Below are 10420 nucleotides of genomic sequence, written 5' to 3'. Positions count from 1 at the left end.
TCTCTTTTTCTTCTCCACACACACACACACACACACACACACACACACACGAGGAGAGGAAGGAGAGCCAGGTATGCTCCTTCCCTCTCCTCATTCTCATGTTCCCTTCCCCTCTTTCTCTCTCCCTCTCTCTCTCCCTCACACACATTGAGAGAGGAAAAGAGAGAGAGAACATGCATAAACAAAAAACGCACACATTGAGAGAGGAAAAGAGAGAGAAAACATGCATACGATCCAAAAAAACGCACACACATTGAGAGAGAAAGAGAGACAAACTAATTTAACGTCGTAGGAAACTAATAAAAATTAAAAGACCTAAAGATCTAGCCGACGAGGAGTTGAACTCAAGACCTATTATTCAAGAGGGAAATGGCATAATCAATCTATCATACTTGGAATGGGTGATAGAAAGGTTATACCATTTATCTCTTTTTATTGGCACACACATCGACACACACGCACACACACAAGAAGAAGAGAGTTATAATGTCGTAGGAAACTATCTTAAAAGACGTTAAAGATTAGGTTATATGTAGACTTACATTAAATTAGATTTAGGTTTATTTTTAACTAGATTTACGTTTATTTAAGCTAGATTTAGATTTACGTTATATTAGATTAGATTTAGGTCTCCATAGACTGCGATGCCTGCATGAAGCGGGTGAAGAAAGCCCTCAATGGAATATAGGGTATTGCTGCCTTCACTCATGGTGGGCTCCGTCGATCCAAAAGTATTGGTGAAATGTCTTCAGAAGATAGGGAAGAAGGTGGATCTTCAGGGCGGCAAGAGTCACTACATCCCCGACACAATGACCATCTAGACAACCTCTAGTCATTAGACTTACGTTAAATTAGATTTAGCTTTATTTTTAGTTAGATTTACGTTTATTTAGATTTACGCTTATTTACGTTAGATCGAGTCCACGCAAGAATTACTTACGGTTTAGGGTTTAGAGTTAGACGAACAGTGAAAAGATCTATTGTGAAAAGATGTTAAGATGAAGTGAAGTGCTACAGCTAGAGAAGAGGCAAAGGGGTTTTGTCCACTACATGCAGTATCATGTAGACGTGGGTGTGTAGATTTCTTGTACCCACAAATATAGGTATTGACCAATAAAGACGAGATTATAACCCGGTGGTTCTGATCTCCGTGCACCTCTAGACCGAGGTGTGCGGGGATTGGACATGACTAGAGAATGTGAGGTAAAGAGAGAGAGAGAGAGAGAGAGAGAGAGAGAGAGAGAGAGAGAGAGAGAGAGAGAGAGAGATAAGACGAAGAATGCCAATAGAATATTAAATTTATTGTCCAGGTTATAAGTTTTTTATCCTCATTATGAGTAGCGACGAGGATGTGGGACCGTCCAACCGAAACACCTATCTCTCAACGAGGGTCTTATGTCCTTGTAATCAATGCAAGCATGCTGTGCGACGGACAAGACGTGTTTCTTTGTAGCACGTTCGCGAATTTGGCGAGTTCGATCCATCTATTATAGATCGAGTTGTTGCCAATTATAACTCGTCGGACTCTGACGCTGGCCAACAAGCAGCAATCTTGCAACCCAATAGACGTGTTCGCAGGCGCTTTGGTCAAGCAGCATATGTGAGGCCACAAGATGTAGCCTCTGACAGCTCGGGGGATGATCATGCAGAGCACATTCCCAACGAGGCAATGTTTGAGCCCGAGATTGATGAAATGATCGAGACGATCATGGATTCAGAAAGGCTTATCTATGATGATATGAAAAGTGAAGCCGATACGCCATTGTATAATGGAGCACGTATGTCTAGATTGAAAGCACTCCTGGTTCTTCTCAACATGCAGGCAAAGTTTGGATGGAGTGACACTAGCGTCACAGCGCTTTTCAGGTGATCTATTACAATTAGTTTACTTTAATAGAACTCTAAATGTATAATGATCTGATAGATTTTTACACGACTGTATCATATTTTTATGTTGTGTAGATTGCTGAAAGAGCACATACTACCAGCTGACAATGTGATGCCAGATTCCCGAGATGAAGCAAGAAAGATTTTGCGAAACTTGGGGATGGATTACAATTCTATCCATGCTTGTCCTAACGACTGCATTCTTTTCAGAGGGGAATATATAGACATGGAGAAGTGTCCGAAATGTGATTCCGAAAGATATCGAGTAGATCTCCACGGGACAAAAATTCCACAAAAGGTTTTGCGACATTTCCCTCTGCTTCCTCGCATCAAGCATTTCTTCGAATGTAAGTCCATGGCCGCCCTAGCATCATGGCATGAGGAGAATAAATCTTCGAATGGTGTGCTACGAATTCCTGCAGATTGCGTAGCGTGGAAACATATAGATGGAACATGGTCGGATTTTGCCAGGGAAGCTCGAAATTTGAGCTTAGGCCTGGCAATATTGGCCGCAAACAGCGTCTGATGGATCGATAAAACTCCCTAAAGCACCATGGATTTTCACAGGAGCCCAAGAACGCAAAGTAAAAGAGACCATTCGATCTTTGCGGACCCCCACTGGCGTAATGCACTCGCTCCGAACGTGTTTTACTAAAGAAGGAAAGCCTACCGGTTTGAAGTCACACGATTGGCATAAAATGTGTCAGGTACGTTCATAGTGGACTTTAATATCATTGCATAAAATGTGGACTTTAATATCATTGCTGCACATACTTTACAGTTTATTTTACCGGTTGCCATTGAGGGATGTTTGTCTCTCGACATCCGTAACACAATCTACAAACTTGCAAAGCTGGTGCAATGGATCTCACAAAAGGAGATCAACGTAGACTCCATACCATTCACCAAACTAAATGCTGCGGGGCTTGTGTGCATGTTTGAGAAACATTTTCCTACTACAATGCTAACCATTCAGGTGCATCTTCTTGTTCACATAGTTGATGAGGTGGAAATAGCTGGCACGGTTCATTCCAGATGGATGTTCTTCTTAGAGCGTTTCATGAAAACGCTTAAGGAATATGTGCGTCAAAAGGCACGTCCGGAGGGTAGCATGGCAGAAGGTTGGTTGGTATCAGAGTCCCTAGTGTACATTGGAGAGTGGCTAGACGGATTTGATAAATCCTGGGACACGCTATGGCGAACCATAGATGATGAGCGCATATCTGGGAATGTCATGTGCAATCTCGGTGTTGAGAAGAAGATGACGGAAGATCTAGAGGCTAAAATCAACCGATTTTGCATGCTTCACAATCCAGCGACAAAGGGCACGAATCGAGTGGAGATGGGGAAGACGACCACCGATGCACTATCCAGCGGTTCTGGAGAGCCTGCCAACCTTCATGAGCTTAAGATGGTTGCACAACCAATTGAAAAGCGCACAATAATGCGGTGACGAAGTGACTGAAGAAGAGTGGGAGTACTCTCGGGGTTGCGCGACCAAGGTAAGTTTGCAATGTACGACTAGCAAGTGACTTTATTTATAAACGTTTGAACGGCCACTCATAATCTTTGTTCGTTGTAGTATAAGTCATACACAACAGCATGGTGTAAAGGTCGACATTTTAGGGTGGAACGAATCGACAAAAAGCATTTTACTCAAGATTGTGGAATCATGGCAAAATTTGAACAGTCTAATCAACGACGTTCCTCTGATGCAGATCCTGTGGTGGCGGAACTCACTTACTTCGGCACGCTGCAAGAGATTTTGAGGATCGATTACAGAGGATTTTTTGTCGACTTGTTGGACGTGCAATGGTTCAAGATAATCATGGAGGGTCACAACGCTACTGTGCGTAGAGGAGAGTCTGGTTTTCTTGAGGTGGATTCTACTAAGAAATGGACTGACCTAAGAGACACTTTCGTACTACCCGAGCATTGTGAACAAGTAAGTATGTAAATAGTTAACATCCCCCTTTTACAAGTTATGTGCTTGAAAGCTCTCATGTAAGTTATGTGGCTCTGGCAGGTAATATTTCATCCTACAAAGTCTACATCAAACTGGTGGTACGTCATAGAGGTAGCCCCTCGTAGTGCAAGGACGTATGAAGGCTACCATGTGCCAATCACAACGACATCAATGGAGGAGATCAGAGAAGATGCTCAATCAGAAGCCGCTGCGGTGGTGCCAGACGAGCATCAAGATGCTACTACTCTATATGGGGTGCATGCAGAGGAGCTACAAAATGAAACAGAGGATATGTGTTTAAACGGAGAGCTCTATATAGATATAGGAAGTTATGATGAGTTATGCGAGGATGAGAGAGAGATCTCTTAAAGCCACAAATATTGTATTTGAACAATTTTGCTCCGTGTTGTAAAAGCTCTGGCTCTCTAAGTACCGTCCATGGTGTATAACGCTCTTTTCTACTCGCGCTCACATCTTTTGATTGAAAATTCTTAGTTTTCGACTTGCCGCTTCTATCACTCAATTCATTGTGTCATTGTATTTATATGCGTCATTACGTCATTGTATTTAATGGTCTTTGCATCATTGTCTACTCTATTCATTCAATATTAAGTTTAAATATTCGTGTGTTTAATGCAGGTATGGATGATGAGGAGTTTCTTTCTTCTTTGTCACCGCAGCAGAGACAGTGGTACGTGGAGCGTCATCGCTCTGGCGCATCTCGCGCGTTCCTACTCCATCCGCATCTCCCTCTCTTTCGGAGCATTCGGCGCGCTCCGAAGCTTCGACGTCGACGAGACGAGCTTCACACTCGTCTAGACACCGGCGCTCTAGTGGTGGCGGTGGCGGTTGTTGTGGGGATTACGCCACCGATGCCTCCACACCGCCTCGTGTTCGACGAGCCTCTTTACCCTCCCCTTCTTTGCCCGCCCCCACACCAGCCACAGCATTGCCATCTACGCCAGGTTTTGCACGGCTGACTGTTCCTAGAAGCTACACACCTCTACCTACTCCGCCAGGAGCCACCCCACTCGACACTCCTCGCTTCGGGGCCCAGACGCCGGTGGAGACACCTGACGTCCGTACCCCCATCGACACGCCGCTAGAGACCCCTGCCGGGACACCCAGGTTCACGCGTCACCGACCAGAGGGCTTGCCTTACTCCGTCGACATCAGCGGCGGCATCATCATGGATGATGACGGCAAGAAGGTGATCTCGCGCATGCGTGGTCTTTGCTCTCAACTGTTTAGACACTACATACTAAACAAATGGAGTGAAGTACCAAGTGATTTAAAAAACAGAGTCATCAGCATACTTCATGATGAGTTTCCCGTTCCAACACGGGATCAACGCTTCAATGAAGACCTGATGAAGATTCGAATGCGCGAATACTGCAAACACAAGCGTTCCGAAGTGCAAAAAGCAATCAAGAATGGGTGGAACAGGCCAGATTGGCTGGCCAAAGAAGATTGGAAGAATGCGAAGAAAGCAGCGCGCGAGAATCCCGACAAGTGGAAGCAACAAAAGGATGCAGCCAGAGCGCGAGTAGAGGCAGGGAGCTCGCACCACTTGGGGAGCGGTGGATGGGCATCATTTGAGGCCGATTTTGTAAGTGTTTTCACATTGCTCTTTATGCATGTTCAATAGTTTAGGGTTTATGAGTTTTTTAGTTCTAACATAATGAAATCTTTGTATGTTTTGATAGTGGTCGATGACAGGACGTGATCCCACACCGTACGAGCGTGAGTACGCAGGTAGGAAGGGCCTGATGGACATTCTCAGTTCTCGCGGCGGCATGGTTAGTATTCGGGTTTACTCTTTTTTATTTTTTGTATTGTTTTATAAATGTCGTTATATGTTTATACTTACTGAAAGCTGGCTTATTGTCTTTTTTTGCAGAATCCGACAGATACGCCGCTTGGACGCGATGAGACGTCTGACTAGACGACGTCAGTTTAGCCGTAGCTAGATAGCATTAGTTTAGGGTTTCTCATAGCTTATGTATCATGAGACGGATTTTATACGTCTTTTTGAACCATGTATATTATTACATTGGATTCTTTTGGAGCCTTTTTTGTGATGAAAACTTTCATTAATAGACTTTTGGCTTAGGTTTCCATTGTATTGCCGATGGTGTGGCTCTTGATGTAGATGCTACGTTTGAAGTTGGGTGGAGTCTCATAGAAGATAAAGTTGTCTTGCAAGGTTGATCTACTTTTGATTAGTACTTTAGCGAGTCATTTCGTTACTGCCTGGGTTTGAGATGCATTTGTGACTTTTGGTGTTGTTGTTAGCTTGTTGTGGTTGTCAAAATAAGATGCTCATCCAATTGTTTGTCAAGATCAAACTCTCTTTGATATGATGGGAATTGGTTATATAGAATGTATCCGTGAACTCCCCAATACTCAACTTGAGTACATCTTCTGCCACTCCAAAGCTAGAAATTGGTGTTTTTGGATGTATGTACACCATTTCTTCTAGCTTGATGATTGGCTTTCCCATCATTATCAATGTGCCATAAGAAATTAGATTCTTTGTTGCATCTAGATTTATCATAGTTGAACATGTGATCTTAAGTCCTGTTTTTTTGCATATGCTGAATTTGATTGCTATTGGAGACAATTGATCTTCTGTGTGATCCTTGTTCTTCTTTTATTCTTGATTTTGTCGAAGATTTGATGTGGTAATTGGAGGAATTGCTTCTTCTTCTACTTTTATTCCGCTTTTTCTGGAGTTGGATTCTTTGAAACATCTTTCGTTGATTCTTTGGGTATGTCAATGATGACATAATCTCGCGATTGCTTCTCTTCCTTTGTCTGTGAGTTTGCACCATGCTTTGTGACAAAGTGGTTTGTTTTGCCTGTTCTACTTTCACACGCACAAGTTTCATTAGCTTCGTTCAATACCTTTATTGTAAAGCAGGGATTTGTGTCATAGCCATGCTCCTCACAAAATTTTGTAGTCGTTATTTTGTTTACGCACACATCTAAGAGTAGCCAGTATTTTCTCCCATCCAAAGGATTCAAACAAATCTTCTACTAGGAATGGTTCTCGAATGTAAGATTCATCCTCTGTTGATCTCTCTAGAATGCAATCCTCTTTCTTGAGATTTCACATTCTGATGCTCGACACATTCAAATATAGGCGCTCTTCACCAACCAAGCAGGAAGTTGTGTTCCAGAGTCAATAGTTACACGAAAGTCTTCTACTGGGGTTTGGTTTATATCTCTGTAAGTATGGTCCTGTCATTAGGAAGAGAATGGGATCTAGGAGGGCCTCTTTATTTGGCAGTTTAAGGAAGTCAAACCTTAAGTATTGAGAAAGTAATCAAAGGACATATTTTGAATTAAAATAGGCAAAATGGCTAGTTTATTTGAATTCAAATTTTCCCCCCAAAATGGAATTTAAAATCTAGTGGGTAAAGCCATATCATGTAGCATATCTATGAAAAGATCTCAACGTGTAGATTGCAAATCTATGATCTCCGCTCAAATTGGAGATCATATGTGGGAGTTATGGAAGGCCAAAAATCATAAAATTGTCCACCTCCTTTTTGGGGGGGAAAGTGCATCCTTTGACCACTCTTAACACATCTCTTAAACACCCACCATTCTTACACACATGGCGTACACCTACTCGTCAAAATGTTAATCACCTCTATAAGCTCATGGAAAATAAAGAGGCCCTCCTACACCCCATCCTCTTCCTAATGTTAAGTTTAATCGCCATGTGGACGACCGCCCATCACTAACTGCTACTAACCCTAAGTGTACAACTATACACTTGTGTGAGCCACTAACACAAAGTAGAGTGTGTATTGTGCCTTAGTGCATAAGATAGAGAAGAAAGAAAGGGGGCACATAGTGTGTGTCGGCTCCCCATCCAATCTGTGTGTGTGGCTATGGTGGGGTGTGTGTGTGTGTATCTGCGTGTGTGCATGCGTGTGTGTATATTTATATTCCTCTTCCATTGTGTTCTCGACTCCTCTCCTTCATCTGGTATCAGAGCTATTTCATTCTCAAAATCGCTTCTGCACACGCGTGCGCACTTTCAAGGATGCAAACAGGGTTTCGACTTCGGCATTGGCAAATTCAACATTTCGAGAGCGTTTCCAGCAAGTGTCCTGTGGTTTTAACCCCCTCTCGGAGCCATTCGTGCCATCAGATACCTCATTTGAGCTATGGTTTAGGAGCTGCATTTTTCAGCTCTCTTTTGGTATTTTGTGCTGCAAACTTCCATAGCCATTAGATGTACCATTTTTGCAGTCTCTTCCATATACAAGAGCCCATGGATCATTTGGGAGTGTGTAGCCTCTTTCGAAGTGGCCTCATACACACACATAGAGTGGGAGTTTGACGGCATTGTCTTCCTCGACTACAGGTACAGATACAGGTACAAGTACATGTACAGGTACATAGAGTGGCTTGATTAGCTTCCTCTCTGTGTTTCTCGATGTCAATTTTGATTTAGGTTATGGCATCATCATCGACTCACAGGCTACAGATTTCAGTGCTTGCGATATTCTGGTTCTAGTGGGAGGAGTTTTTTAGTTGTACATGCATATGTTGGCACTTTTGACAGTGTTTGAGCTCTCTTGACTCCCCCGCATGGATATTTCTTTGACGTTTGTTTGAGCGTTGTGACAGACTTGTACGTCTTTGTGGATACTACCATTGTATGCTTTTGTGGACCCATCTTTTGGCTAGTACAACAATCTTGATCATTTATGAGACTTGGTATGGATTTTGGGACTTGGCTATACGTTTTGTTGCATAACCTACATTGTTGAGGGTCAATAGCATGGGGTTTTCATTGAGCTGGGGTATTCTCAAAGGTGGAGACACCTTCGGTGATACAAATAGCTGGAGTATCCCTTACAAGGCCTCGCCATAGGACATGTATAAAGTGGTATAGGTGCTTTTGACGGCGATTTGGCGTTTGAAAGTTTATGCGCCTTAGTTGGTGTGTGCTTTTGAGAGGCATTGCCCTCTTTTATGCTTTGTAAGTGACATACTTGGTCATTTTGTCTCGTATTTTGGTTGACATAGTCCCAAATACAAAGGAGACTGTCAAATTTTCCCAAATCTTTTGGTAGTTTTGTCACCATGTCTACTAGCAAAGACCATGACATTTATGACATGAAGAAGTTTGATGGCACTAATTTTTAGCTTTAGAAGAACCATATGCATGATGTGCTTGTCCAAAAGAAGCAAAAGTTGCCTATTGCATAAGAGGTCTAGCATTTGACTTCGCATCTTATGGTTGCTTCACCATGCTTATGTAGCCAAAGACAAATTCGTTTACGAGCTTATGGCAAAAACATGAGGGTACGTAGCTTTTCCCATGCTATAGAGATAACACAAATGGGTAGTTTTGACACATTGTCACTACTGCCTTAATATATGGAGCCACAATCTGGGCACCGAGACTTTTCCCTCATGGATTCATAGATAAACCATATAGAATGCTTCACATGGCATTGCCTACTTGGGATTTTCTGCACGTGTGAAGGTGGTGAAGGTTTGATTCAAGAGAATATGCTTCACATATAGAGTCAAACATATGTCTATGGATGGTCCTCAGAGATGACACCTAGGGGATGGGGAATCATGGTATTTCACCATGCTTATGTAGCCAATGAAAAATTATTTTGAAAGCTTATGGCAAAAACATGAGGATACGTAGCTTTTTCCATGCTATCTAGAGAGAACACAAATGGGTTGTTTGACACCTTGTCACTACTGCCTTATAGATGGAGCATCAAGACTTTGCCCTCATGGATTCATAGATAAAATATATAGAATTCTTTACATGACATTGCCTACTTGGAATTTTCTACACATGTGAAGGTGGTGGAGGTTGGATTCAAGAGAATATGCTTTACATATAGTCACACATATGTCTATGGATGGTTCTCACAGATGACACCTAGGGGATGGGGAATCATGGTATTATCATTGATGGCATAGTGTCTTAGTCAAATTCATCTAAACAAGTGCTTGTTCTTTTTTCCATATGATTCACACACCCCCCACATCCACCTCTGCTAGAGGAAGAGGAATCAAGACTTGCGATCAGAATTATGCCAATGCTATATATACGAGACATGGACCATACCCAACGAGTTGCAACCATCGAGGATGCCCTACTACATCAACTAGCTTATGACAAACTCAATGGTATTTATGCAAAGACTAGGATTCATCCATGCAAAGGCTATGATTCATGGATATGTATGTCCCATACAATACCAAAGTGACCATTAGTTAGCTTAGACACCAGTTGCAACTTCACCAAGAGGAGATAGAAAATGAGAAAAATATGTTTGGAAACGTAGAGCATTCAATTCTATCTAAGAGAGAACGCACTCAATGAGACCCACCATAATATCCTATTCAGTGGATTTTGAGGTGTCACCATGTTTAACTACCACCAATTCTTCAAAATCACATCAGAAGGGATCATATGGCTTATTCTCCACGCTTTTGGTAGACATACATAGAACGAAGGAAGAGGGAGGATTCCCCTTGATCTCTTTACCTCCATCATTGATGTATAGTATCATA

This window comes from Adiantum capillus-veneris, chromosome 11 (assembly GCF_014529385.1).
Source record: "Adiantum capillus-veneris isolate H3 chromosome 11, ASM1452938v2, whole genome shotgun sequence".
Taxonomy (NCBI): domain Eukaryota; kingdom Viridiplantae; phylum Streptophyta; class Polypodiopsida; order Polypodiales; family Pteridaceae; genus Adiantum; species Adiantum capillus-veneris.
Note: the sequence above shows the minus strand (reverse complement) of the source record.